This window comes from Nuphar pumila, chromosome 12 (genome assembly GCF_984573655.1).
Source record: "Nuphar pumila chromosome 12, dmNupPumi1.hap1.1, whole genome shotgun sequence".
Classification (NCBI taxonomy): Eukaryota; Viridiplantae; Streptophyta; class Magnoliopsida; order Nymphaeales; family Nymphaeaceae; genus Nuphar; species Nuphar pumila.
Window position 1 is genome coordinate 42467206 of NC_143260.1, and position 25449 is coordinate 42492654.

The window sequence follows — 25449 nt, forward strand, 5'->3', positions numbered from 1 at the left end:
TTTTGTTAATTCTCCTCTATTTTTTTTCTTTTCATTCCATGTTTGGTATCGTTTCATTCCATTTTACAACATTTGCTTCGTACTTTGCATGTGTTCAGCATTGCATGTTCTTATTCTCTGAATTAGCTTTCATCCCATCTCATTTCTAGTTATATTTTACTTTACCATATACGCTTCTCATCATTTGTGAATCCTGTACACTCAGAATTACTGCATTTTCCCTTGCACGTTAGCATGTAATCTCATTGCATATTCGATTTAATGCGAAGCATGTTGTTGTGAAATGGACTGTGTGTTTTTTCCTCTGCATCTTCATACATAGGTCGTATATTTTGTTGTTGCATCATCGGTTCTCTGTATGAAGTTTCCCCTGATTACCTGCATCAGCATTTTGATTTCCCCTCTACATCTTGGGTATAGCAACATCCTCATCACACCTTCACTCACTTGCATTCTCTACATACAATTCCACCCACACACTCCATTGGTATTGTCTGCATCTCCACTATTTCATTAGTTATATCTCTGTATTAGCATCATATTCCAATTCGTAGTTCATACACATTATCTTGTTGATATCATAGTTATCTCTTATCATTTCATTCTCGCATCTGCATTTAATATTGCACCAATAGGTAGTTGGATTCAACATCGCAACTTCATTCATCCAAGTTTTCAACCATCTACTGTGTGCGCCTCAGTGCATTTGTATTTCCTCTGTTTCATCCGATTCGTGAGTTTTTATTTACTGTGTAAAGCCGATTGTTGGGGCTGATTTCCTGTAAGTGAATTGCTGCATATCTTAGATCAGATCGATGTATTGATTGTGTGGGTTCGATTTATTTCAGATCTCATTCATTCCTTGGTATGCTAATCTGCTATGATTACTCTATTGGATTATAGAAATGAATGTTAAATTGATCTGAAGCATCAATTTGTTGTGTGATCGATTCACAACAGAGTTTGTTTATGTGATCCAACTTGGTGGAATCAAGTCATTAGTATGTTTAGTTGTTCGGTTGTTTAGCATAGTATTCATCTTGCTGTTTAGTTGTCTAGTAGAGTGTATGGTCTAGTTGTTTAGTAGAATGTGTGTTTCATTCGTGCATTTCATTAGCCATTGCATATTATATTAGTCCACCCACATCGTCTTCATCGCCCAGGGACCTTTTGTTATAATTTTTCTTTCTTTCAGGATGGATATAACAAAAAAAATGGATGCCAAGACCCTGACTCTACTAGGGGCAGGTTCCTGTGTGATACTTACTATGCATTTCACACTCCAGTTGTTGTCACAATACCTCTTCTACTGGAAAAACCCAAAGGAAAAAAAGTCATAATAATTATCATACTTATGGCTCCTATATATGCAATCGACTTGTTTGCTGGTCTAGTTGATATTCAAGGAAGCAAAGCCTTCTTCACATTCTTGGATTCAATTAAGGAATGTTGCGAAGCCCTAGTGATTGCTAAGTTTTGGCCTTGTTGCATAGCTATCTGAACATATCAATTAGTCAAAACAGGGTACCGGATGAGATCAAAGGAAGAGAAATCCACCACTCATTTTCCATGACCCTGTTTTAGCCACTGTGAACACCCCAAATTTTTTAAAATCTTTTAAACATTCCCTTCTTGCCCCTAAATTCATTTTTTGAGCAAATGAGTAATTTTTAAATCTAAATTCCAGTTCATTTCTCAAGTTTTTACTGAAATTAAATTCATTTTATATGTTTAAATTGATTTTGGATCTAGATCCATTATCCAAATCCAAATCTGAGTCTCCTTGTTCAAATTTTAAATTAAAATTATAGAAAATACCAAAAATAGTCTTTAAATAGCTCGGACAGTCCATTCGACATCCGTTTGGATCCATCACGTTGTATTTCTTGATTCGAGTGTCAAAACTCGAACATTTTCTCAAAACCTGGGTCAAAAACCCCTTCTTCTGAAGAAATTATCTCAAAATGGACTAAAATTCTCAGAAAAATACTTTTGTAAATATTTCTTAGAAAAGTACAAAAAAGTTGGTGTTTAATCTTTGTTTCTCATAAAATCTTAGATTTTTATTCCAAAAATACAAAAAAATGAAAATAACATAAAAACCAAAAAAATTGGAAAAATTACAAGAAAAATGAATGAGTTTTAAAGTCAATTTTGCTAAAAAACTCATTTTAAAACCATTTTTTATGAAAAATCTTGTTGAAGGAGCCTCTTTTTGGAAAATCCAAACTTTTTTACAAACAGACCCTTTACGAACCTTCTCCTTCCCTCTCGCAAAACCTTCCCCCAAAACCCTCTTCACGAGCTCCTCCATCTCCCGATCTCCCTCCATCTGTCGTTGCTTTCTTCCTCGACCACCCATCACCAAACCCTCCATGGCCGACCCCCATGTACATCCCTCTCTCACCTTCTCCCCTTCTCTTTCGCCCTCCAGAAACTTCCTTCCCCATCTTCGGCCCTTCATCTCCAAACCTTCTTCCATCGCCCTTCATCTTCAACTGCCTTCCCTCCCGAACCTTCGGCCCCCCTCCTTAAGAGGGGCACGACGAGAAAACCCGAAACCATCTGTTGTCACCCCCACACTTTCTTCCTTCTTCTCGAATCGTCTCTCCTTCCTCTCTGCATCCATCTTCTGCCTCTCCATCTTCTTCTCCTTCACCTCTCCACGTCTCTTCTCCGATCCCTTTTTCTCCTCTGAAGTCTTCCTCCCAAAGGTCACAGAAGAAGCCTCTTTCCCCCTTTCTTCAGAACTTCTGCAAATCAGGTAAGTCTTCTTCCCCTTTTCTGATTTTCCTCTTTTACCTGTTTTGGGCTACCATTGATGCATCATTGATGGTGTCGGTCTGCTTATCGCAGTACCGACCCACCAAGTGCTACAGCCACCGGAATCAAGCGATTCCAACATTTTTTTTTGTTGTTCTTTTCTTAGTTTTGTTTTGTGATTTCGTTTTGTTGCTTGAAGTTGTTTTCAATAGTTCCTTCTACATCCCGTCTTACTGTGTTTAAATTTCCGTATGATTCTTGTTTTGAATCATGCCCTGCTCCCTGTCTAGGAGTTGTTCCGATTCCCTATTTTTCATTCTCCCATTTCACCTTACAGTCGATCCCCCGTTTGCTTCAATTTTCTTTGATTTCCCTTTTTACTTCCTATTTCTCCATTTTATTTTTGTTAATATCAGTATAAGAAGCCTAGATCTGATGTTCCTTCGGTGATATATCATTGACTGCGCTGATCACGGATACCCTTAATGATGGCAATGAGTTGCTGCATCAGTTCTCCACTATCGCTTAGCTCTTCGGGCCAAAATGGACTCCCCATTTGGTGAATCCGTACTTGAATCGGATGGAAAGTAAGAAAACTGAATGCATGAGCTTAAGAAAACTCATGGTAGATTGAACCTCAGAGATTTGCTAAAATCTTGAACAACCACCAATGATGAAACCAATCTAATTTCCGAAATTATGGCTTCATGGTCCGGATGGGAGGATTTCAAATTCGTAAACTGGAATTCATGTTCTGGTATTGTCACCAGTATTCTTGACAGTGAATGAAACCTGACAATAAAAGGATCCCTCTCCATCATACAAACTGGAGAAGGGGTCTATGAGCCCTTCGAAGGCTGAACAATTGGTTTAAAATTCAAGGTAATGAGATAAATTCACACCAGTATTGATCCATTATTGCATTCATTCGTATCTTCATGTATCTTTTATATCATTCAGAACATTTTCTTTTTTTTACATTTTCCCTGTTATTGATCTGTTGCGTACTGGCATTTCCTTGCGTTCTTTTGTTGCAAGCCTGCTACACATTCTAATTATACTTTGTTTGTTCCCGGCAAAACTAAGATGGGATTTTATTGTGGCCATTCATGTCATCAAGCCTTTGGTTCCCAAGTTTTTTTTTTAGCAGCATTGGTTGGTGATGATTCGAATCGGTTACGAAAAGGGGTTGGGTTCATGCCATCAAAGAGATCGATGAATCGACTTCTTGGAGCACAAGTCGAATGGAGTGTCGAAGACTGATATGCATAAGTCAGATCGCTGACTCAACTTACCATTCCTACTAGAGCTAAATGAAAATAACATAGACACTGTCAGTGCAGTTACAATCATGTGAGCACAGAAGTTTCAAGATTTTCTCAGTCAGAAGGAGAGGAATTGTCAACCTGCCTTACATCAACTTTGTACATGGCAAATGGAGACTGACCTGCCCTTTCCTTTGATGCTCGAAAGACTTCCTTTTGATGAATCGGGGAAGTTGTCTCCTTCAAAATTACGCAGCCATGGTGTACTTAATTCAACTATTCTGAGAGTCTTGCTGTGATTCAACACAGGAAACCTAAAGGGGGCGTATACTTCTTTTGATATGTTTAATTCATTTCTCTCTCCTTTCTGATGATTCATTACAGACATTACTATTTTAATTTTATGATAAAATATTTTTATCTTATGATGACTTTGTTTCAGATAATACCCAGTTAAAAATCTCAATATTGGGAGGAGACGTAATTGACTAAATATGGGTTGGCTGATGATGATGAATCGATAACGGTGTCAGATTCCAGGGGCTTTCGGAGTACCAGTGTCAGAAAACTGGCTAAGTAGATGATATTGAGGTACTGCACTTGACAGTTTATCCAAGGAGCTACGTGCATGGCAGCAGTGTATTGCAGAGGTTACTGAAATAATCCATACGGCAAGCCTTCTTCATGAGGATGTTCTAAATGATGCAGAGACAAGGCGTGGTACAGGTTCACTCGATTTTGTAATGGGAAATAAGGTAACTGTACTAGCTGGGGATTTTTTTTCTTTTTTATACTTTCTAGAGCATGTGTAACTCTTGCATCTTTAAGAGATACAGAAGCTGTATCAATAATTGTTATTGTTATAGTGCATCTTGTGACTAGTGAAATGATGCAAATGGCAACTACTGTTGGCCGACGTTGCGACATGGATTATTATCTGCAGAAGCCATACTACAAGACAACATCAGTGATATCTAACAGTTGCAAAGCTATTGCTTTGCTTGCAGGACAAACAACAGAAATTTCAATGGTCGCTTATGAGTATGGTCGGAATCTGATTTAAACTTATGATGTTTTCAATATTTCATCAAAGTCATCCTTTCCCCCTCTGATTCTCGAAAATTTTGGTGTTCATTAGTAATGAAATTCTAAGTGTCAATTTTGGCCCTGAGAGAACATTCTAGATGACGTTTGTTAGGAACAAGAAACTTCTCTTTTTGCTCCCAGTACACAGCCAGCAAACCTAGCCCAACCTTTTGAATCAAGAAAAGACAGGTCTAATGAAGAGACCCATCCACAAAGTATCTTACTGAGGGCTGTTTAAAGATGTCGTCTGAGTTGGTTGAGCATGACAAGACTTTCAGGTTTGTTGATAAGTTGATCTCTTTTTGTTCTTGCTGAGCGTGCCGAGACTTTCAGAAATTGTTGATAAGTTGACCTCTGTTGTTCCTGCATCATTCATTAAATTATGGTTTGGAAGTCTCTATGTGACTTCACAACTGTAACTGAAGCTTTCATATTTTTTAGCAGCAGAAATTCCATATGGTCGTGGACCAATTACTTTAGTGGCACTCCTTTGCTTTTCAAAACATATTTTATGATTCTCTTCATTTGACGACTGGTCAATAAAATTATAAATCTTATTGATTTACAGGGACTAGTATTTCAGCTGACTGATGATGTTCTAGACTTCACGAGAACATCATCTTCCCTTGGGAAAGGTTCTTTGTCTGACATCCACCGTGGAATTGTGATGGGTCCAATATTATTTGCTATGGAAGAGTTTCCTCAGTTGGGTGATGTTGTTGACCGAGGTTTTGATGCTGCTACAAATGTTGACATTACACTCGCCTACCTTGGTAGAAGCGTAGGAATACAAAGAATAAAGCAGCTACCATCCTTACACTGCCAGTGGAAACACTGCATTCTCAATCATGGAGTTATTATATTGTTCCAGCAGCGTTACTGGTGATTACTGGAGCTGGGCTATTGGTTCATTATAATGATAAACGGAGATCAATTATGACAGGTTCTACTATAGCAATATCTGTTCTTTTGCTTCTGTCTTGCCATTTTCTTTCTGTAAAATTTTATTGATATCAATTTGGTGTTCAGCAATTGATTTAGCTGACCACTTCTCTCTTTCTCTCTACACTTACCTGCCATCTCCAGCACAACCACTGTTGCACTTACAGCTGTCCATCCCCTACAACACCTATGTTTTGTGATTATAAATAACTTATTATGGCATATGCATCCAACACACTACCACTATAAATACCTTCTTTCCACTTCACCTCTTCCTTCAACCTTGCTGTAGGTATCCCAACAGCAAATCTGTTGTCACTTTCAATAGCACCATGTTCCCATTCCCCATCCCTTGTTAGCATCCCCATCGCGGTACCACCTGGATTTGCATCCAGCTCATGGCATATGGCACCCCACTTAGCATCTCATCTTACTACTAATTTAGGGTATCATGTATATACCTATGCTTCCACTTTCCCAGCAGTTTAGAATGTCATATTTCCATTTAGATAGTATGTATACCCTAATTAATTCAGAATACTCTTTCACTTCTTTCGACAAATCTGAACTTCATCATTACTTTAGGATGTTACATGTAGGTTCTAATATATAATTCTAGTGCATACTTTGTCATTGCATACACATGAGTACTTCACCAATTGCACCTTAGGTCCAAAGTAGTGTTATGTAAATTGTTTCCTACATACATCTAGTGTTAACTCTGTTTTTAAAGGAACATGAAAGAAGCTTGAAATTAGAAAGTTTTCGATGTTTTCAACTTCAACATTGTAATAAGCCAGATATTAATGAAAATTTAAATTTCCAGCTTTTAGATAGAATGAATGAGCATTGTAAAATTTAAATTTCCAGTTTTCAAAAATTCCTTTTTCAAAACTCCAAGTGATGTAAATATCTTCTTCAATCAATCTTCAATTCTTGTAAAATTCAATTCATCTTTTCATTTTTTCTATTTCATTTTCAATCTCAAAGTTCAATTTAACTTTGAGATTTCAAATTCATTTTATATTCAAAAACTCCGACCAAATTCAAAATTCAATTTAACTTTGAGATTTTTTTCATTTTTTTAAAGTTCCCAATTCAAAACTTTAAATTAAAAGTCCAAATTTGACTTTGAAATTCATTTGTATATCCAAAATTCAAATTCTAAATGAAATTTCAAAGTTCAAATTAACTTTGAAACTTCTTATTCATCTTCAAACTCAAAACCAAGTTTATCTTCAAAATTCAAAATCCAAATTTGAGATTGATTCTGAATCTCAAAAGCTTGGCCTTTTCTAAATTTTAAATTCAAATCTAGGTTTTTAAAAAACCCAGATTCATCTTCAGAAGTCCCATTTGGACTTTCAGAATCCAAATCCAAAGCTAGATCCCAATCACAACTTGGATCCAGTTTTCTAAATACAATTCTACCTTTGGATCTCAGACTTCATATCCAAAATCCATCTTAGGGTCCAGAGTCCAACTCCACATTGGATCTCAGACTTCAGATCCAATTCCATTTTAGGATCCAGAACCCAACTCTACATTAGATCACAGATTTCATTCCCAAGTCCAACTTTTTCAAATCCAATTCCATTACATCTCCAGATTTCAAATCTAAATCCATCTACAGATCATAACTGAATTCCTTAAATTCATCTCTATTTTTAAATACCATTTGGATTTCTCAGATCCATTCTAAATTTCAAACTTCAAATTCAATTCCATCCCAAGTATTCATTTCCTTTCCTAAATTCAAGTTCAAATTCAAAGTCCATTTCCGACTTTGAAACTTCATTTTCAAAGCTTCAAATCATTCTTTCTCAAAATCAAAGATTTTTCTAAACTCTGATTTACTTCAAAGACTTAGAACTTTTCTAATCTATCTCAAGTTCTAAGTTAGATTCAATCATTTCTTCACTCCTTTACCAAGTTCATCTCAGAATACTTAGAAATTTCCAAATCAAAATTTTCAAAAAGAGCATACATCCTTGCATTGCACAAGCATGATTCTTTGTGCATTTAGATCTTTAGGATAAATTCTTAGATAATATTTAGGCAAAGCAAAAGGCATAGATTCGATCCTTGGTTCAATTACCCCTAGTAAAGGCGCCAGGAATGGTTGAACCTCGTACCGACGAGCGAATCCCATCTCCCCATTTTTCCCGCAAATATTTTCAAAACGGAGGCGAGTTAAATTTCTAAATATTTTCAAATTAAGGTCAAGTGAGACCGCACAAAAGAGTTCCCCTTCTCTTTTTCTTTCTTTCTTTTCTCTTCTCTTTTTCTTTTCTTTGTTTTATTCTTCTCCCTTCAAAAAGGAGGAAAATAGAGGTTAGAAAAGGAAAAAAGAAGGAAGAGAGAGAAACCACAAGAGAGGAATTTTTTTGCGATGATCACAATTTTGGCGACCGAGATGGGACATCGTCTTCGTCCGGTTGAATCTATGCCTTTGCTTTGCTTTTATATAATCTAAGTCTTTATTCTAACATATGTCAGCTACATTTTACATGCAAACCTTAGGAGCCTAGACTCTGTCCTAAGCTGACATTATTTGCATATAGGATCTAAGTATGGTTTGGTAGGACCATATTGAGGAGATTATTCCATGTTCACATTAGACTTAGGTTTTAAATACAACTCTCCTCAATTTTAGGGATTGAATGCAAACAATGTATGCAAGTATATGCTTCTTTTCATTTAAATCTATCTCTTTAGGACTTGCATTAGAGCCTACTGGTTTTATCTGCATGTGATCATGTTTTTGAAAACCTCCCTACCTATATCTGTCCCGGTCTTCACGTTGCTGGGCTGTCTCACTGAACCATAGTTCGGGAGAGAGCCTCACAACTGGACCACTTATTTGGGTTCATGCCCCCCTACCACGTACCTAAGGGCCATAGTCCGAGGTATATCAGTAGGTGCTCAAGGATGTTGGGAAGCCTTTACCTTAGAACCGGAGAGATATCTTATATGCCACGTACCTCGAGCTTCGGCTTGAGTATATCGGCATACCTTGATTGGAATCAGATGATATAAATCTTAGAGTTAGGATTAAGGTCCTATCAGCCATTTCAAATATTGCATATAGAGTCAGTTTAGGGAGTGTTGTTTGCGCATCCTTGCTTGTACATCTGTGATTGTGATATTTTATATCTTCCTTATATTTTCCAAAAACCTGGGTATGTATTTCAAAATTTCCTCTTTGTTTTAAAACCCAGGTGTACTTTTCTTTCTCTTCTTCTTTTTCTTCTAAAAATTTCTTCAAAAATTCTTCTGATCCTGCCTGCAAGTTCTTCAAATTTTAAATCTTTACCATCTATTCTCAAATTCCATTTTTCCTCTTACTTTTTCTGATTTTATATTCTTGTTTATATTTTCATAAAAATCTCTTTCCGTCAAGAGATATCATTTTCAAAATGGTATTTCCTTTCATATTTTTAGTTGGTTACTCTTCCTCGTAGAGTAAAACAACGCAATTGTCACAGAATTTGTGGCGACTCGATCCCTAGTAATGGGGTACAATTTTTAGATTTCAAAACCTAAATCCTTTCTCTTATCCAAACTTCTCCAAAAAAGTTCTCTTTGGTCTAAAAAACTCCATTTTCCTCTACTGAGAGAAAGCGCTGATATTCGAAAATGGTTCAGACAAGAGCGGGAAAAGAAACAGTTCCTCAACTCAGCGACAGTGAGGTGGAAGGGATGAGCTCTCCTAAATCAGTCAGGGGACAGGGTCAGAACAAGAAAGATGACATTGACCCCGCCATGCATGATATGTTCCAAAAAATGATGGTGAGGATGATGTCGGAACAAGCCGAGGCCAAGTTGAAAGAGGCAGTTCCTAAAAGCAAGCTAAGGAAGAAGCCTGTAAAAAAGCAAGTCAGAATCATCAGAAAGAAGGTGCAGCCAGACACTACTTCTGAGGAATCGGAGTCAGTCGAGCAAGAATCGGAAGAAGAAGAACAGATTGTCTACAAACAGAATCCTCCAAGGCAGTCCGTAAAAATAGCTGCAGAAGAGCCCAAATTCGTCAACAAGCCCAAGTTTGGGGCTCCAGTAGAGGACCTGATGAGCAAGCAAATGAAGGAGATGAATCGAGCAATTAAAGACATTCAAGCCAAGGGTAAGGGCAAGCTGACTTACACTGGCGAAGATTTTTACGATGGTCTAGATGGGGACGATAATCTGGAGAACCTTCCTCGTAAATTTCTCAAGTTTGACGGGACTGGCAACCCTAAAGCCCATTTAGCCACATTTTATGCAGAATGCAGCCGTTTCAGAAAAGACAACAGGGATCTATTCATTTGCTTTCCCTGTAGTCTGGAGGGTATAGCAGCCAGGTGGTATGCCGACCACATCAATCCTATCGAACTACGAGAGTTCGATAAGGTAGTCAATCTGTTCATTGAGCGCTTCCTATTCAATACTGAGGTTTCCCCTACGCTCAATCACACTTTACAACCTAAAGCAGGATGAGACTGAAAGAGCAGGAGAATTCATCCACAGGTGGAGAAGTACCTGCAATAAGATGAAAGTTCCCATTCCAGAGGAGCATGCATTGCAAATAATCCTCAGCAATTTTGCTCAGCCCTTGAGAAGCCTCATTGCCACTTCTCCAGCAAAATCCTTTATCAAATTAATTGAGTGAGCCGAATGGCTCGAGGCAGGAATAAAAAGTGGGCTTTACGAGAGCATGCCTCTGGCCAAAAGCATCCAAGACCATAAAAAGAAAGCGCAGTTCACTCATGTAGCTGATACCTCTGACAATGATCATGATAGCAGTAGAAGGAACAGAAATGATAGCAAGAATGGCCAGAACCACGGCGCAACTCAAAGGGAGAAGTCTTCCAAGCAGAATAACAAGTTGTCTTAGTCTAACTTTCCGCAAAAAGAAAAGATAAAGCGCGAAGGTTGGAGTAATGATCGTGAATTCACTCCTCTGAAGCAAACACTCGAAGAAGCCCTTGAATTCATGCTGGCCAAAGGATTGGTTAAACTCCCGAAAGTCGCGGATCCTCCCACGGTCATGGGAAGATTCACAAATCAGTTCTGCAAGTTCCATCGAGCAGTGGGGCATGACATCGATCACTGCTTCGTCTTCAAAAATATTGTTCAAGATTGCGTCGCCAAGAGTCTCTTTGTTGAAGACGAAGAGGAAGATGACCTAGCCATCATGACCAAGTCTCTCCCGGGCTACTCAGAAGACTGAAGATGCCAGAATTCTCCTGCTTTTCTCCTCTTTGCCAATCACCTTGTAGGGGGCTAGTCAGCCCAGTCCTTTTGTGTGACCTTTTGGTCAAAGTATTTGTAAATATTTCAATTCTTTGTTATCAGTTTTGCCCATCAATGAAATGCCAATTTTTCTTTTATATCTCAGATATCACAATACTTCCTTCCTCTGCCACATAGGAGCATTTTCTTTTGAAAATCTATATTTCAAAAATCTCTTCATCAACTTCTATTAAAACCACATTTAAATTCCTGTTCTTTTCAGAATGCGGGACCAATCCTGACATCATTCATGAGAGAAATGATATTACCTATGAGGGCTTTTTAAAAACCATGAAATTTTAAAAAGTCTTCGTTATGACCAAAGAGTTCAAATATTCTTTGGTCCAACCTTTGTCAAAGATCAACCCTCGTGTTGATCATATCCTCAAAAATAAGTTTCTGAACCATTGCACTGAAAATTCAGAACTCGTGTTGATCTTATCTTCCAAAATGGATTTCAAACCTTTTTATTCAAAAGATCAACCCTTGTGTTGGTCTTATCCTCCAAAATTGATTTCAAATCTTTATATTCAAAGATCAACCCTTGTGTTGGTCTTATCTTCCAAAATGAATTTCAAATCTTTATATTCAAAAGATCAACCCTTGTGTTGGTCTAATCTTTCAAAATGGGTTTCGAATCATTCAAAAATCAATCCTTGTATTGATTTTAAATCATTATATTCAAAGATCAACCCTTGTGTTGGTCTTATCTTCCAAGATTGGTTCTAAAACATTATCTTCAAAGATCAACCCTTGTATTGATCTTATTATCAATTTCGAGCTGTTATTTTTAGAAATCAGATCTATTGCTGATCTTCTTCTTCAACAAATAGGTTTTCAAAACCATTGCCTTCAAAAATTAACCCTCATGATGATCTCTCATGTTTGATTTAAAGGATCAGATCTCGCACTGACCATTCTTCTTGTGGTGGATTTTCTTCCCCCAAAATGATTTCTCATTTATCTTTTAAATAAACATTTTCCTTCCAAGATCCCATATGCAGGCAGGATCAGAAAAACTCCTTTTCTCAAATCTTATAAATCTTCAGTTAATTTTGATATCTTTATCAGTTTCATTCATTTTTTATCAAGTTTACGTCAATTTTTTCAAGTTTTATCAAGTTTTATTTTCCTCAAATTCTATTAAATTTTATCAAATCTCTTACTCTTTCAGGTTAAGGGATAAACCTGATGCCTCTTTCCCATGAGGTATTTCCTTTATTTTTTGGCCCTTTTCAGGTTAAGGGATAAACCTGACCCTCGTTGTCCGAGGTGTTACCCTTTCAGGTTAAGGGATAAACCTGATGTCTCTTTTCCATGAGGTATTTCTTTTATTTTTTGGCCCTTTCAGGTTAAGGGATAAACCTGACCTTCGTTGTCCGAGGTGTTCCCCCTCAGGTTAAGGGATACACCTGACCCTCGTTGTCCGAGGTGTTCCCATTCAGGATAAGGGATAATCCTGAAACCAATCGTAGGAGCCACAATGCTACCTACGAGGATTCTTTTGTAAATACAAGTTTTGCCAATCTTTATTGATTTTCTAGATTTATATCAATTTCCCTTCATTAAATTTTCTTAAATTCTATCTTTTTTGTTCCCATTCAGGATAAGGGAAAATCCTGAGACCCCTCATAGGAGCAACAATGCTACCTATGAGAATTCTTTTCCAAAATAAATTTTCAAAATTTCTTTCCTTTCTTCTTCTCCATTTTTATAAATTTTATTCTTCTTCCCTTTCAGGTTAAGGGATAAACCTGAATCATTCCTTTCTAAATTCTCATGAAATGTCTATTCCATTCCCCTTCAGGATAAGGGAAAATCCTGAAAACACCGACAATCATTCTTGCTCAAATCTCAAGTATCTTAAAGAATGTCGGTGTCCCCTTTTTCTTCAAATCTCCATCAGAAAACCCAGTACTTACACTGGGGCATTTTTTTGAAAAATCCAGTACTCATACAGGTAAGCCTAGCACTCGTGCTAGTGTTCGGCTGACCGATCAGTTAGCCCTCAGATCACAATCTTTCCTCAATTTTCCTCAAATCTTGTCAATCTTCCATCAATTTTTATCCCTTCTCATCAATTCTCCTTTGAGATTCAAGTTTCAGCTCGAACTCCCAACTCTTTCCTTGAGATTCAAGCCTTGACTCAAATTTTCCAATTTTCCTTGAAGATTTGGGCCTTAACTCGAGTATTCTTTCCTTCAAAAATCTAAACTTCTAAGTTTTCCTTCCAAATTTGAGCCCTGACTTGAACTTTCCTGCTTTCCTTCGAAAATTTGGGTTTTATCTCAAGTTTTCTTGCCTTCAATAAATAAACCTTCAAAATTTTGATTCGAGCCCTGACTCGAACTTTCCTGCTTTCCTTCGAAGATTTGAGTTTTATCTCGAGTTTTCTTGCCTTCAATAAATGAATTTTCAAGTTTTCCTTTGAGATTCGAGCCCCGACTCGAACCTTCCAGTTTTCCTTTGAAGACTCGAGTTTCAACTCGAATTTTTCTGTTTTCCTTGTAAAAACCTGAGTCCTAATTCGGTTGGTTTTTCAAAACCAACTTCCGAGTTAGGCTTACCTTCAAAATCCAGTTTTATGTCAAGCTTACCTTCAAAACTTTAAATTCACATTTACCTTCAGAATTCAGCCTCATGTTGGATTCTTCCCCAGAATCCCACTAATATGTCAAAATTCGATGTTAAGCGAAGGTTTCGTCATCAAGGATTTCAGGAATATCTTGCCAACTTGCCATAAAATAGTTGTTAATCTTAAAATTACATAAAGAATTTCCTCAAATCTCTTTAAGTATTCCTTCCAAAAGGGTGAAGCTTCTGTGAAGAAAGACTTTAACTCCAAATTTTCTGTTGGTCAACCAAGAGGATGAAAAAAAAATCTTCGACATGACCGGTAAAAGAAATGTTCAATGATGCTAAAGAGCCATAAATGAGCTGATATTGATCATAGCTATGGCACATTCTTAAAGATTATTCTTTAGCAATAAGACAATGGAAATATCCTGGGCAGTCAGAAAAGAACCTACCCAATTCATGTCTCCTCAAGTCAGCTAAGTTGCAAATCAAATATCCGCAAAAGGAATCTCTCAATTGTTGTCAAGATGAAGGCGAATTAAGAGAGTAGACCCCCGGGGCCAAAGAAGATTTGAAACATCTCCAAGATGACGGAGTTTGTGACGGATCCTTCCAGGGAAAGTTCAGATCACCGTCGAGATGAAGGCGGATGTGATGGACCTACCGACAAACCCTAAAAGATATTTGATTCTAGCTATCATCTAAAGACCTTTGAGTCAATACCATCATATATAATCCCTGAGATAAATGAAGGATCGGAACATCTCCAAGATGAAGGAGTTTGTGACGTACCCTTCCTCGAAAAAGAGAGAAAAGTCAGGACATCTCCAAAATGAAGGATGATGTAAAAGCCCAAGAAAGCCCCATGACTCAAAAGAGTGCAAAAAGATCATCATGGGAAAAATGCCCAGGATATCAAACTGCCAAGAATCTTCTATCAACATCTTCCCATTCAGTTTCTTTTATGAAGCTAAGAATATTTCCTCTCCTTTCATATCAAGAAAATTGATAGCATCATTGAAGAAAAACCAACAACAAAATTTGACTTTGATCCTGGATTCTATAGAGTTAACCTAGTTGGGGGTAATACTCTAGGTGGAAGAGGGAACATCTTTCAAAAGTGCTTACCTTCAATTACCTTGAAACAACTATAAATGTTATCATTTTGGCAAAATTTTCCAGCTTTTCTGATAAAGAAATAAGAACTTGACATCTGTTTTGATACATCTTGGTGTTGCCTTCTCCATCTTTCGCTTTGTCGAGAGACTCGCTTTATCCTTTCTAAAAGGATCGCCTTCTCCATCTTTTGCTTTATCGAGAGACTCGCCTTCTCCTTGATAAAAGGATTGCCTTCCCCGTCTTTCGCTTTGTCGAGAGACTCACCTTCTCCTTGATAAAAGGATTGCCTTCCTCGTCTTTCGCTTTGTCGAGAGACTCGCCTTCTCCTTGATAAAAGGATTGCCTTCCTCGTCTTTTGCTTTGTCGAGAGACTCGCCTTCTCCTTGATAAAAGGATTGCCTTCCTCGTCTTTCGCTTTATCGAGAGACTCGCCTTCTCCTTGATAAAAGGATTGCCTTCCTCGTCTTTCGCTTTGTCGAGAGACTCGCCTTCTCCTTGATAAAAGGATTGCCTTCCTCGTCTTTCGCTTTGTCGAGAGACTCGCCTTCTCCTTTCTAAAAGGATCGCTTTCTCCGTCTTTCGCTTTATCAAGAGATTCGCCTTCTCCTTGATAAAAGGATTGCCTTCTCCATCTTTCGCTTTGTCGAGAGACTTGCCTCCTCCTTGTTAAAAGGATTGCCTTCTTCATATTTTACATCTCGCCTTCTCCTTGATAAAAGGATTGCCTTCCTCGTCTTTCGCTTTGTCGAGAGACTCGCCTTCTCCTTGATAAAAGGATTGCCTTCCTCGTCTTTCGCTTTATCGAGAGACTCGCCTTCTTCTTGATAAAAGGATTGCCTTCCTCGTCTTTCGCTTTGTCGAGAGACTCGCCTTCTCCTTTCTAAAAAGATCGCTTTCTTTGTCTTTCGCTTTATCGAGAGACTCGCCTTCTCCTTGATAAAAGGATTGCCTTCCTCGTCTTTCGCTTTGTTGAGAGACTCACCTTCTCCGTCTTTCGCTTTGTCGAAAGACTCGCCTTCTTCTTGATAAAAGGATTGCCTTCTCCATCTTTCGCTCTGTCGAAAGACTCGCCTTCTCCTTGATAAAAGGATTGCCTTATTCATCTTTTACCTTGATCAAAAGATTTGCCTTCTCCTTACCAAAAGGATTGCCTTCTTCATATTTCACATTTTGCCTTCTCCTTGATAAAAGGATTGCCTTCTTCATATTTCACATTTTGCCTTCTCCTTGATAAAAGGATTGCCTTCTTCATATTTCACATTTTGCCTTCTCCTTACCAAAAGGATTGCCTTCTTCATATTTTGCATTTCGCCTTCTCCTTGCTAAAAGGATTGCCTTCTTCATATTTTGCATTTCGCCTTCTCCTTGCTAAAAGGATTGCCTTCTTCATATTTTGCATTTTGCCTTCTCCTTGCTAAAAGGGTTGCTTTCTTCATATTTTGCATTTCGCCTTCTCCTTGCTAAAAGGATTGACATCTTCATATCTTCATATTTTACCTTCTCATTGCTAAAAGGATTGCCATCTTCATCGCCATCTTCATATTTCGCTCTCACCTTCTTCTGTCCAAAGGATTTGCCTTGTTCCATCTTTTGCCTTGTCAAGAGATTCGTCTCCTTGATAAGAGGTTCACCTTACTCATCTTTTACCCCATCAAAAGATTTGCCTCCTGTTACCTTATTCATCGTTCATTTTGTCTCACATCTCCTCATTTTCCTATCTCTCACCTTCCTAGAAGAGTTACCCTATTCAGCTGAAGTATCTCTTCCTGTCCCATCACGGTTTCGAGAAATCCGTATGGTTGTTCCCATTCAGGTTAAGGGTCAAAACCTGTATTTTCTGCGAGAGGTCGTCGATTTTAAAAGTTGGTTCAGTCTCAGCAATGAGACTCCCAAGATCACCCCTTTTTCAAAGCTTTAGGGAACCCCATTTTCTTCCTCCTTTCGCAAAAACCCCTTTCGGATTAGTTCGTCCAAACTCCAAAAGTCCCATCATAGTCTCTTCACTCGAGGATTCCATATGGTCGTCCCCTTTAGGTTAAGGGTTAAGCCTGAACCTCGTACCCTCGAGGTGTCTTCCTTTTCAGGTTTTGGTTAAACCTGAATCTCGTTCCAACGAGTTTCCCTCGTTTCGACGAGGTGTTTCCCTCCAAATTCTGTCATGGTTCTTCCCATCGAGGAATCCATGCCTTGTATATCCATCTAGGACAAGATCTTGCTTGAGCTTCATCTCATGAGGCGTTTTCTCAAAAATGTCCCTTCAAGGTCCTCATATATTCCTTTTCCCATCCAAGTTATCTTGATATATCTTTGTCCCATCCAGGTTAAGGGCTAAACCTGAGTCATTTCACAAAGATTGATCTCGCCTCACCCATGAGACTTGATCAAAACTCCTATCTTTCGTCATTTCGAGATCATCACCCAAAAGTCCCATCACGATTTCCTCATTTCTTATTCAATCATATCATTTCCGAGGACTTTGTCTCCCCCAAGCCATTCAAGGATAAAGTTTTAAACCTGAAAAAAAGCCATGTCTTTCAAATAAATTCTTCCACACCCAGTTCAGATCTGCTGACTGGGCATTTTTCAAAATTTGGAGTGTTTTCTTTGCCACTAAGCTCGGCTTTCAACTGGATTAGTAGCAAAGAGGGGCATCTGTGAACACCCCAAATTTTTCAAAATCTTTTAAATATTCCCTTCTTGCCCCTAAATTCAGTTTTTGAGCAAATGAGTAATTTTCAAATCTAAATTTCAGTTTATTTCTGAAGTTTTTACTGAAATTAAATTCATTTTATATGTTTAAATTGATTTTGGATCTAGATCCATTGTCCAGATCCAAATCTGAGTCTCCTTGTTCAAATTTTAAATTAAAATTATAGAAAATACCAAAAATAGTCTTTAAATAGCTCGGACAGTCCATTCGACGTCCGTTTAGATCCATCACGTTGTATTTCTCGATTCGAGTGTCAAAACTCGAACATTTTCTCAAAACCTGGGTCAAAAACCCCTTCTTCTGAAGAAATTCTCTCGAAATGGACTAAAATTCTCAGAAAAATACTTTTGCAAATATTTCTTAGAAAAGTACAAAAAAGTTGGTGTTTAATCTTTGTTTCTCATAAAATCTTAAATTTTTATTCCAAAAATACAAAAAAATGAAAATAACATAAAAACAAAAAAAAATGGAAAAATTACAAGAAAAATGAATGAGTTTTAAAGTCAATTTTTCTAAAAAACTCATTTTAAAACCATTTTTTATGAAAAATCTTGTTGAAGGAGCCTCTTTTTGGAAAATCCAAACTTTTTTACAAACAGACCCTTTACGAACCTTCTCCTTCCCTCTCGCAAAACCTTCCCTCAAAACCCTCTTCACGAGCTCCTCCATCTTCTGATCTCCCTCCATCTGCCGTTGCCTTCTTCCTCGACCACCCATCACCAAACCCTCCATGGCCGACCCCCATGTGCATCCCTCTCTCGCCTTCTCCCCTTCTCTTTCGCCCTCCCGAAACTTCCTTCCCCATCTTCGGCCCTTCATCTCTAAACCTTCTTCCATCGCCCTTCATCTTCAACCGCCTTCCCTCCCGAACCTTCGGCCCCCCTCCTTAAGAGGGGCACGACGAGAAAACCCGAAACCATCCGTTGTCACCCCCGCACTTTCTTCCTTCTTCTCGAATCGTCTCTCCTTCGTCTCTGCATCCATCTTCTGCCTCTCCATCTTCTTCTCCTTCACCTCTCCACGTCTCTTCTCCGATCCCTTTTTCTCCTCTGAAGTCTTCCTCCCAAAGGTCACAGAAGAAGCCTCTTTCCCCCTTTCTTCAGAACTTCTGCAAATCAGGTAAGTCTTCTTCCCCTTTTTCTGATTTTCCTCTTTTACCTATTTTGGGCTACCATTGATGCATCATTGATGGTGTCGGTCTGCTTATCGCAGTACCGACCCACCAAGTGCTACAGCCACTGGAATCAAGTGATTCCAACATTTTTTTTTGTTGTTCTTTTCTTAGTTTTGTTTTGTGATTTCGTTTTGTTGCTTGAAGTTGTTTTCAATAGTTCCTTCTACGTTCCGTCTTACTGTGTTTAAATTTCTGTATGATTCTTGTTTTGAATCACGCCCTGCTCCCTGTCTAGGAGTTGTTTCAATTCCCTATTTTTTATTCTCCCATTTCACCTTACAGTCGATCCCCCGTTTGCTTCAATTTTCTTTGATTTCCCTTTTTACTTCCTATTTCTCCATTTTGTTTTTGTTAATATCAGTATAAGAAGCCTAGATCTGATGTTCCTTCGGTGATATATCATTGACTGCGCTGATCACGGATACCCTTAATGATGGCAATGAGTTGCTGCATCAGTTCTCCACTATTGCTTAGCTCTTCGGGCCAAAATGGACTCCCCATTCAGTGAATCCATACTTGAATCGGATGGAAAGTAAGAAAATTGGAAGCATGAGCTTGAGAAAACTCATGGTAGATTGAACCTCAGAGATTTGCTAAAATCTTGAACAACCACCAATGATGAAACCAATCTAATTTCCGAAATTATGGCTTCATGGTCCGGATGGGAGGATTTCGAATTCGTAAACTGGAATTCATGTTCTGGTATTGTCACCAGTATTCTTGACAGTGAATGAAACCTGTCAATAAAAGGATCCCTCTCCATCAATCAAACTGGAAAAGGGGTCTATGAGCCCTTCGAAGGCTGAACAATTGGTTTAAAATTCAAGGTAATGAGATAAATTCACACCAGTACTGATCCATTATTGCATTCATTCGTATCTTCCAGTATCTTTTATATCATTCAGAACATTTTCTTTTTTTTACATTTTCCCTGTTATTGATCTGTTGCGTACTGGCATTTCCTTGCGTTTTTTTTTTGCAAGCCTGCTACACATTCTAATTATACTATGTTTGTTCCCGACAAAACTAAGATGGGATTTTATTATGGCCATTCATGTCATCAATCCTTTGGTTCCCAAGTTTTTTTTTTAGCAGCATTGATTGGTGATGATTTGAATCGGTTACGAAAAGGGGCTGGGTTCACGCCATCAAAGGGATCGATGAATCGACTTCTTGGTGCACAAGTCGAATGGAGTGTCGAAGACTGATATGCATAAGTCAGATCGCTGACTCAACTTAGGGAGTGATCGATGATCACCATTCCTACTGGAGCTAAATGAAAATAACATAGACACTGTCAGCGCAGTTACAATCATGTGAGCACAGAAGTTTCAGGATTTTCTCAGTCAGAAGAAGAGGAATTGTCAACCTGCCTTACATCAGCTTTGTACATGGCAAATGGAGACTGACCTGCCCTTTCGTTTGATGCTCGAAAGACTTCCTTTTGATGAATCGGGGAAGTTGTCTCCTTCAAAATTACGCAGCCATGGTGTACTTAATTCAACTATTCTGAGAGTGTTGCTGCGATTCAACACAGGAAACCTAAAGGGGGCGTATACTTCTTTCGATATGTTTAATTCATTTTTCTCTCCTTTCTGATGATTCATTACAGACATTACTATTTTAATTTTATGATAAAATGTTTTTATCTTATGATGACTTTGTTTCAGATAATACCCAGTTAAAAATAACAATATTGGGAGGAGACGTAATTGACTAAATATGGGTTGGTTGATGATGATGAATCGATAACGGCGTCAGATTTCAGGGGCTTTCGGAGTACCGGTGTCAGAAAACTGGCTAAGCATATGATATTGAGGTACTGCACTTGACAGTTTATCCAAGGAGCTACCTGCACGACAGCAGTGTATTGCAGAGATTACTGAAATAATCCATACAGCAAGCCTTCTTCATGAGGATGTTCTAAATGATGCAGAGACAAGGCGTGGTACAAGTTCACTCGATTTTGTAATGGGAAATAAGGTAATTGTACTAGCTGGGGATTTTTTTTCCTTTTTTATACTTTCCAGGGCATGTGTAACTCTTGCATCTTTAAGAGATACAGAAGCTGTATCAATAATTGCTATTGTTATAGTGCATCTTGTGACTAGTGAAATGATGCAAATGGCAACTACTATTGGCCGACGTTGCGACATGGATTATTATCTGCAGAAGCCATACTACAAGACAACATCAGTGATATCTAACAGTTGCAAAGCTATTGCTTTGCTTGCAGGACAAACATCAGAAATTTCAATGGTCGCTTATGAGTATGGTCGGAATCTGATTTAAACTTATGATGTTTTCAATATTTCATCAAAGTCATCCTTTCCCCCTCTGATTCTCGAAAATTTTGGTATTCATTAGTAATGAAATTCTAAGTGTCAATTTTGACCCTGAGAGAACATTCTAGATGACGTTTGTTGGGAACAAGAAACTTCTCTTTTTGCTCCCAGTACACAACCAGCAAACCTAGCCCAACCTTTTGAATCAAGAAAAGACAGGTCTAATGAAGAGACCCATCCACAAAGTATCTTACTGAGGGCTGTTTAAAGATGTCGTCTGAGTTGGTTGAGCATGACAGGACTTTCAGGTTTGTTGATAAGTTGATCTCTTTTTGTTCTTGCTGAGCGTGCCGGGACTTTCAGAAATTGTTGATAAGTTGACGTATGTTGTTCTTGCATCATTCGTTAAATTATGGTTTGGAAGTCTCTATGTGACTTCACAACTGTAACTGAAGCTTTCATATTTTTTAGCAGAAGAAATTCCATATGGTCGTGGACCAATTACTTTAGTGGCACTCCTTTGCTTTTCAAAACATATTTTATGATTCTCTTCATTTGACGACTGGTCAATAAAATTTTAAATCTTATTGATTTACAGGGACTAGTATTTCAGCTGACTGATGATGTTCTAGACTTTACGAGAACATCATCTTCCCTTGGGAAAGGTTCTTTGTCTGACATCCACCGTGGAATTGTGATGGGTCCAGTATTATGTGCTATGGAAGAGTTTCCTCAGTTGGGTGATGTTGTTGACCGAGGTTTTGATGTTGCTACAAATGTTGACATTACACTCGCCTACCTTGGCAGAAGCGTAGGAATACAAAGAATAAAGCAGCTACCAACCTTCCACTGCCAGTGGAAACACTGCATTCTCAATCATGGAGTTATTATATTGTTCCAGCAGCGTTACTGGTGATTACTGGAGCTGGGCTATTGGTTCATTATAATGATAAACGTAGATCAATTATGACAGGTTCTACTGTAACAATATCTGTTCTTTTGCTTCTGTCTTGCCATTTTCTTTCTATAAAATTTTATTGATATCAATTTGGTGTTCAGCAATTGATTTAGCTAACCACCTCTCTCTTTCTCTCTACACTTACCTGCCATCTCCAGCACAACCACTGTTGTACTTACAATTGTCCATCCCCTACAACACCTATGTTTTGTGATTATAAATCACTTATTATGGCATATGCATCCAGCACACTACCACTATAAATACCTTCTTTCCACTTCACCTCTTCCTTCAGCCTTGCTGTAGGTATCCCAACAACAAATCTGTTGTCACTTTCAACAGCACCATGTTCCCATTCCCCATCCCTTGTTAGCATCCCCATCGCGGTACCACCTGGATTTGCATCCAGCTCATGGCATATGGCACCCCACTCAGCATCTCATCTTACTACTAATTTAGGGTATCATGTATATACGCCAGCTTCCACCTTCCCAGCAGTTTAGAATGTCATATTTCCATTTAGATAGTATGTATACCCTAATTAATTCAGAATACTCTTTCACTTCTTTCAACAAATCTGAACTTCATCATTACTTTAGGATGTTACATGTAGGTTCTAATATATAATTCTAGTGCATACTTTGTCATTGCATAGACATGAGTACTTCACCAATTGCACCTTAGGTCCAAAGTAGTGTTATGTAAATTGTTTCCTACATACATCTAGTGTTAACTCTGTTTTTGCAGGAACATGAAAGAAGCTTGAAATTAGAAAGCTTTCGATGTTTTCAACTTCAACATTGTAATAAGCCAGATATTAATGAAAATTTAAATTTCCAGCTTTTAGATAGAATGAATGAGCATTGTAAATATCATGAATTTCTTGTTCTCATATTTTTTTTTTGCCTTTATTTTCCAAAATCTCACAAATGAGAACACGAATGGCACGCGCACCATTTCGTAAGAGGTAATTAATTCTAAGTTGATGATTTACATCAATGGCCATAGTCAGGATGTAAACAAAACTTAGGATTTTTGTCTTTTATGAAATAACACTGGATCCGCACTGGATCCGTTCTCAAAATTCATCATATTTTTCTTAAATATTTTCTTCTTTTATCAGAATTTAACTTAAAATTAGCTCAAAATATATACCAATGGCCATAGTCAGGGTATATTGAGAGTTAATTTCATTTTAAACTCTATAAAAGCACAAAATATGTTTTATTCTTCACCTGAATTTAAATATAGATTATTATATAATACATTCAATGACCATAGTCAAGGATGCATTATATTTTCAATCTTATTTCAATTCATGTAAAGAATGAAATATGATTTTCAAAATCCGATTTCAAAATTCTTCAAATTCATTCATCATTTAGGATAGAACTGCATCATGTTTTCAAAAATTTCTTTTTCAAAACTCCAAGTGATGTAAATATCTTCTTCAATCAATCTTCAATTCTTGTAAAATTCAATTCATCTTTTCTATTTCATTTCCAATCTCAAAGTTTAATTTAACTTTGAGATTTCAAATTCATTTTATATTCAAAAACTCCGACCAAATTCAAAGTTCAATTTAACTTTGAGATTTTTTTCATTTTTCTAAAGTTCCCAATTCAAAACTTTAAATTCAAAGTCCAAATTTGACTTTGAAATTCATTTGTATATCCAAAATTCAAATTCTAAATGAAATTTCAAAGTTCAAATTAACTTTGAAACTTCTTATTCATCTTCAAACTCAAAACCAAGTTTATCTTCAAAATTCAAAATCCAAATTTGAGATTGATTCTGAATCTAAAAAGCTTGGCCTTTTCTAAATTTTAAATTCAAATCTGGGTTTTTAAAAAACCCAGATTCATCTTCAGAAGTCCCATTTGGACTTTCAGAATCCAAATCCAAAGCTAGATCCCAATCACAACTTGGATCCAGTTTTCTAAATACAATTCTATCTTTGGATCTCAGACTTCAGATCCAAAATCCATCTTAGGGTACAGAGTCCAACTCCACATTGGATCTCAGACTTTAGATCCAATTCCATTTTAGGATCCAGAACCCAACTCTACATTAGATCACAGATTTCATTCCCAAGTCCAACTTTTTCAAATCCAATTCCATTTCATCTCCAGATTTCAAATCTAAATCCATCTACAAATCATAACTGAATTCCTTAAATTCATCTCTATTTTTAAATACCATTTGGATTTCTCAGATCCATTCTAAATTTCAAACTTCAAATTCAATTCCATCCCAAGTATTCATTTTCTTTCCTAAATTCAAGTTCAAATTCAAAGTCCATTTCCAACTTTGAAACTTCATTTTCAAAGCTTCAAATCATTCTTTCTCAAAATCAAAGATTCTTCTAAACTCTGATTTACTTCAAAGACTTAGAACTTTTCTAATCTATCTCAAGTTCTAAGTTAGATTCAATTATTTCTTCACTCCTTTACCAAGTTCATCTCAGAATACTTGGAAATTTCTAAATCAAAATTTTCAAAAAGAGCATACATCCTTGCATTGCACAAGCATGATTCTTTGTGCATTTAGATCTTTAGGATAAATTCTTAGATAATATTTAGGCAAAGCAAAAGGCATATATTCGATCCTTGGTTCAATTACCCCTGGTAAAGGCGCCAGGAATGGTTGAACCTCGTACCGACGAGCGAATCCCGTCTCCCCATTTTTCCCGCAAATATTTTCAAAACGGAGGCGAGTTAAATTTCTAAATATTTTCAAATTAAGGTCAAGTGAGACCGTGCAAAAGAGTTCCCCTTCTCTTTTTCTTTCTTTCTTTTCTCTTCTCTTTTTCTTTTCTTTCTTTTATTCTTCTCCCTTCAAAAAGGAGGAAAATAGAGGTTAGAAAAGGAAAAAAGAAGGAAGAGAGAGAAACCACAAGAGAGGAAAATTTTTGTGATGATCACAGCCACATACAGGCCCACTGAATCATTATACATTAAAGCTTATCAAGTATTGGACCTAGCAGTTCGGCATTATCAGGCCTGTGTTATCTGTTTTGATGATATTGCTACAACTTCTAGGATTGCACACCAGTTGGATAAGTTGGACATTTACCATCATACTGAACATCTCAATTTCAAATTGATTTTCAGAAATCTTCTTACCACTCTTAATATTTTGTACTTGAATTATTTTTTTACCTAAATCTTTTTCCCACTCGGTAATTGTTATGATTGACATGCTTTATTTGGGACTATTATATGAACAACTCATACTTAGAAATGTTACAGTATATGGGGATTCTGTGTATCAGATCAAATAGCTAATTACATGTTCAG

At 37.4% G+C, this 25449-nt stretch overlaps 3 pseudogenes; all 3 read left to right on the forward strand.

Moving 5' to 3' along the window:
- Positions 1-1196: 1196 nt before the first annotated feature.
- Positions 1197-25341, forward strand: LOC149820839 (uncharacterized; annotated as a pseudogene).
- On the forward strand, positions 4523-6083 carry LOC149820840 (solanesyl-diphosphate synthase 1, mitochondrial-like; annotated as a pseudogene).
- LOC149820841 (solanesyl-diphosphate synthase 1, mitochondrial-like) lies at positions 20630-22108 on the forward strand (annotated as a pseudogene).
- Positions 25342-25449: the final 108 nt, after the last annotated feature.